Source organism: Armigeres subalbatus, chromosome 2 (genome assembly GCF_024139115.2).
Source record: "Armigeres subalbatus isolate Guangzhou_Male chromosome 2, GZ_Asu_2, whole genome shotgun sequence".
NCBI lineage: Eukaryota > Metazoa > Arthropoda > Insecta > Diptera > Culicidae > Armigeres > Armigeres subalbatus.
Window position 1 is genome coordinate 396,135,992 of NC_085140.1, and position 5,675 is coordinate 396,141,666.

At 35.0% G+C, this 5,675-nt stretch overlaps 1 long non-coding RNA gene across 1 annotated transcript; it reads right to left on the minus strand.

Moving 5' to 3' along the window:
- Positions 1–4,531: 4,531 nt before the first annotated feature.
- On the minus strand, positions 4,532–5,299 carry LOC134217481 (uncharacterized). The gene is made up of 3 exons (XR_009981057.1): positions 4,931–5,299; positions 4,825–4,862; positions 4,532–4,763 (listed from the first exon to the last, which is right to left on the minus strand). It is a non-coding gene; the product is annotated as an uncharacterized LOC134217481 (long non-coding RNA).
- Between the last annotated feature and the right edge of the window lie 376 nt (positions 5,300–5,675).

Consider the following 5,675-nt stretch of genomic DNA (forward strand, 5'->3'; position numbering starts at 1 on the left):
AAAAGTTCATTTTGGAGCGAACATATAGCCTTTACGTATACTTAGTATACGAGAAAGGCAAAAAGTGAACGAGACTTTTTACGCGCTTTTTATGAGAAAAGTATTTTGGCCATAACTCCCAAGCCCATAGTCCGATCCGGCCAATTTTCAATAGGAAACAATGAGGAAAAATACTGCGTCGAATGCAACCTGTAGCGAAGAAATCAGTCAAGGGTAATTACAAAACAGTGAGCTAGACTTTTTAAGCGCTTTTCTATGAGAAAAAGTATTTTGGCCATAACTCCCAATCCCATAGTCCGATCCGGCCAATTTTCAACAGGAAACAATGGGGCAGAATACTGCGTCAAATGCAACCTGTTGCAAAGAAATCGGTCAAGGGAAATACTAAAAAGTGAGCGAGACTTTTTACGCGCTTTTTATGAGAAAAGTATTTTGGCCATAACTCCCAAGCCCATAGTCCTATCCGGCCAATTTTCAATAGAAAACAATAGGGCAGAATACTGCGTCAAATGCAACCTGTTGCGAAGAAATCGGTCGACGGTAAGTAGAAAAAAGTGAGCGAGACTTTTTTACGCGCTTTTTTATGAGAAAAAGTATTTTGGCCATAAATCCCAATCCCATAGTCCGATCTGGCCAATTTTCAATAGGAAACAATGGGGCAGAATTCTGCGTCAAATGCAACCTGTTGGGAAAAAATCGGTCAAGGGTAAGTACAAAAAAGTGAGCGAGACTTTTTTACGCGCTTTTTCATGCGAAAAAGTATTTTGGCCATAACTCCCAAGCCCATAGTCCGATCCGGCCAATTTTCAATAGGAAACAATGGGGCAGAATATTGCGTCAAATGCAACCTGTTGCGAAGAAATCGGTCAAGGGTAAGTACAAAAAAAGTGAGCGAGACTTTTTGCTCTTTTGGTGCGCACATACACACACACATACACACACACGCACACACACACACAGACATCACCTCAGTTCGTCGAGCTGAGTCGATTGGTATATAACACTATGGGTTTCCGAGCCTTCTATAAAAAGTTTGTTTTTGGAGTGAACATATAGCCTTTACGTATACTTAGTATACGAGAAAGGCAAAAACGAAGGGGAGGGGGGGGGTGAGGAGACATAATTGTTTTTAAATATTTGTATCGGCCTTATTTGTTAAAAAATTTAACCAGAAGATAATGAACTGCAATATGTCTGCAACATCAGACACTTTTTGCCTTTCTCGTATTTACCAACATGTCGCACTTGCAACAAAATTTCACTGATGGGTCTCGCATCAACAAATATATCTATCGTTTTCTCGATCGTTGTTCTACTAAACTCTCGAATTTATTATTAATTATCGCAAATTTGTTTTATTATTATACATTGTTCTTATCTGGACGTTTTAGTAATATAATTGTTAAAGTACGATTTACAGTATAATTTAAAAAAAAAATCAGAAACTGAACATTTGTTACGAATTTGCACGTTATGATTTTTTAAAACAAATTATTCGAACAATCAAAGTAGCTTTGCCCCCACTTATTACTAAGAAGCATTCGATGGCAAGAGCATTCAGATATATAGTGCAATAAACCAAATTTAAAGATCGTTTGTAGTATTCATCAAACATCATCAACAAAGTTACTATCTGATGTTTTTTTTACAATTTAACTGTAAATCGTACATAAGCAGCTATATTACTAAAATGTTCAGAGAAGAACAAGGAATAATAATAAATTAAAATTCGAACAATTCATATTACATTCGAGAATTTTGTAGAACATTGACTTATGAGTAAAACAGTATTTTAACGCACCTAACAGCTTGAAAATCACTAAAACATGGTCAGAACCTAATCGAAATGAATCGTAATGTTCATAAGACTTGTAGAGCTCACCAAAAGCTGTCACTTAGTGGTCACAATGATTTTCGACGTTTATATTTCGTGTTAGATTTTTTTGAAACTTGAAAATAGCCCCACTACATCGACTTAAGTCACCTTAAAATTTCATCCGAATTAGCTGAGAATTTGACGTAATGCTTATTTTAGCATAAGCATTGTGAATCTGTGCTGAACGGTTGTATTTCTGGCACTTTTGAAAACATGAATAGGTCTATTCGAGGGTCTATTGTACATATCAAAAAGAACCATGGCTCCGTAAAGTGTTATACACGCCTGAGCCTACCAAATAAATGAACTTGGAAAAAATCAGTACTTCCGTACATTACAATGTTAATTTTTTGCCTTTATTTTTATTATTGTATTCATTATTTGTTAGAATCTCCAAAAACCGTTTTCAAATGCTACTTCACTGCAAACTACAATATATCTAGAATAAAATATCTTATGTAATGAACATATCTCAAAAAGACGGCGAACATATACCTATACTGACATAGCGCAGTACCAGCAGTTATGAGTTGTTTTTCAATTTAAATATATCGAGCGGCGCTCATATTGCACAGCTCATCATCTTTTGAAATGGTCAGAAGCAGGCCCAGTCCGCGGTTGTCCTCGGAAAGCAATTTTTGACCTCTCGGCAGATTTACCACCATACGGCATTCAGGTCAACGAAGAAAGTTTACGGGCGTGCTGCTGTCATGCAGCAGGAGCGAGGAAAATATTTCGAAATTTTGTTACTCGGTTTTCGTGTTTCCTCGAAGCAAAAAGATCAATATACTGTCGAGCGGTGGAGGTAAAAATAAATTTCCAGTACCTCCGTTAGACTGATTCACGGGATTAGGAGTTTCATTAACACTATGCTGGCAAAAAGATAGACCGAAAGTTATAAGATATGTGGATATATATATATATATATATATATATATATATATATATATATATATATATATATATATATATATATATATATATATATATATATATATATATATATATATATATTTATGTACTATTTATATATTTATATATTTAGTATTTAGAGTATATATTTATGCGCTTGTAACATACATCAGTGTGGCCTACCCTTGAATGAGATATTTTTCCTTGCTCGGGAAGTTATTGAAATGATCTAAATGAGAAATGTAAAAACTAATCAAAATAGCCCAATTAACATGTAAAAAGCCGTAGTCTGAACAGTACCATGGGTTCCCTATAACATTATCGTTTTAGTCAGAGCTGTTTTTTATCTACAGGTTAATCAGGAAGGTCGGCGTACCATATGGGGAGTATTGGTGATCCCCCTTACTGTGCGTGAGTTGTGCTTACCTACACTGTAACCTGCATTTACTGAATGACTAATGCGACCAGCTGGACGCCTGTCTGGGTTGCGTCACTGGCTTGAAAATGGATCCTCCAAAAGTGCATTTCGTATAGATTTTGCACAAGAAAAAATGGAAGAGTTTTTGTAAGGCTGTATGAATTGTAATAAATTTGTAAAACGAAGTTGAAAAATGCAGCTGGTCACATTATGAATGACCTTTTTTCCTTCCCAGAAGTTTTATTTATATATTTTAAAATAGAAACTACAAGGAGACATCGTTATTAGACCTCTATGTTTTCAGAAAGTTTCATAAATTCAACCAGTCAGCCCAGAATCACCAATCTTACAATAAAATAAGCGTTTAGTGAAATTTTAAGCTATTTTCGATACATTTTTTAGGTGGTACAAGTCAATTGGTTTTTTAAATTTTGAAAAACATGTTGATTTCTTTATTCAGTCGATCCCTTTTTCCGAGCTACAACATATTTTTTTACATTCATAGACCCTAAATTTGATCAGAAAAATATATTAAGCTCTTTTAGTGGAATGTATTAAACCGTCTAAGACGAATTAAGTACTGTCCATTTAATTCCACCAGTTAATTTTCGTTATCTTTGCAGATACGTATTTCGACCACAACTGTGTGGTCGTCTTCAGTGTCTTGCACTTGACTCGACACTGAAGACGACCACACAGTTGTGGTCGAAATACGTATCTGCAAAGATAACGAAAATTAACTGGTGGAATTAAATGGACAGTACTTAATTCGTCTTAGACGGCCTAAATTTGATGTTCAAAATCCATTTTTGAAGTTTTTAGAAATTTGACTGCTTGGCAGTTAGCTCTCAGGTTGACATCTCGGCCCATTATAAAAAAAATAAAAAGACAGGAACACCGTCTTCGACCAGAGGTCGTACACTTAACACCTACACGGAGAAAAATAAACAGTAGAAACAACAAATTTTTGGTTTGGTTCAAACAATTTTCTAGTTTGAATATGGCACAAACAAAATATCAGTTAGCTTCAACCATGTTCTTTGGTCAAAACAAACTAAAATGCAACGCTGCTGTTTTTCAAGTTTGGCATTAAATTCAAACAAATATTAGTTTGAAACAAACATAACGTTTGCTTATTTTCCTGACAGTTGGACCAACGTTTTAGTTTGTATTAAACTTAGAAAAAAGTTTTGAAATAAACAAATTTTAGTTTGTTTCAAGCAAGCATTCAGTTTGAAATAACCAATAGATTTGTTTTGTTTTCTTTCCCATGAGCAATTTAGAATTCTTAATCTAAATCTTAAGATTATATGCACATATTAATATGGAATTCATTTTGTGTTTATTCAAATAAATTAGTGAATAATCATACATTTTGATACGATTAACAACAAATTATGCAGCATTTCAGCATAGCGTGGCTCCGGCTACGGCAGTATCGTTTCAATATGTGATTTGCACAAGGGCGTGCGGTTTTTTTTTCTAGTTTCTAGTCTTTCTTCTAGTTCTTTTGCGGCGCAACGCCGGCGAATGATTCCGCAGAATCGGAGAAAAACGCTGCAATATGACAAATCGTAGTTTTAACAACTTATCTATCAAACTAATTTACAAAACTCACCTATCATGTTTTCTAACTAAAAACAACTGTAGACCAAGCTGCAAAAATATAGAAACCAAATCTTTATAAATAGTTCGGTTACAGTTAATATTGTTATAGATCTTACCTAATTAGCTAACCACTTTTTAGTTTCGATTTTACTCATATAGGTTGACGAAGTACAAAATAAAAATACCGAGAACAAAAAACGGAAAAAATCCGGCAAGCGAGAATGAATATTTTTAATTTGTGAGCTACATAAACTAGTTTTTGATAAAGATAAACCAAAATATGTTTGAAATTAACAAGAATGTAGGTTTGAATCGAACTAGCAATGAAGATTGTTTCAAAGTAGATAACTTTGGTTGAATTAAACACATTTATGAGGTTGATTCAACCCAAACTATAACTTTGAGTTTAATAAATTCTAGTTATAAACAAACAAATTTTCGGTTTAGAATCAACCAACCTGTTGGTTAATTCAACCTAGACTGATTTTGCTCCGTGTAGCCGCACCTAGCATTAGACAACGGACACATAACACTCTGTGGACTAGTGGAGAAGATATTTAACAAAAAAATGATTTTCGTACGGCCGAGTTGCCGAATAATATGCAATTAATTCGATCCATCTTGATCACTGTGCACCTCGCCTTCTTGTGGCCGACGGATCGTTGTTGAGAACCACTTTCACCGATATTCTGCTCGATACATGCTCGACCCACCGCAGTCTTCCGATTTTGGCGATGTGAACGATGGATTGTTCTCCCGCCTGAGACTGCCCCACAAACTCTCTTGCAATTAGTGTTAGTCCGCGGCACAAAATTTGGGAAAGTACCTTGTAGGCGGCGTTCAACAATGTGATTGCACGTA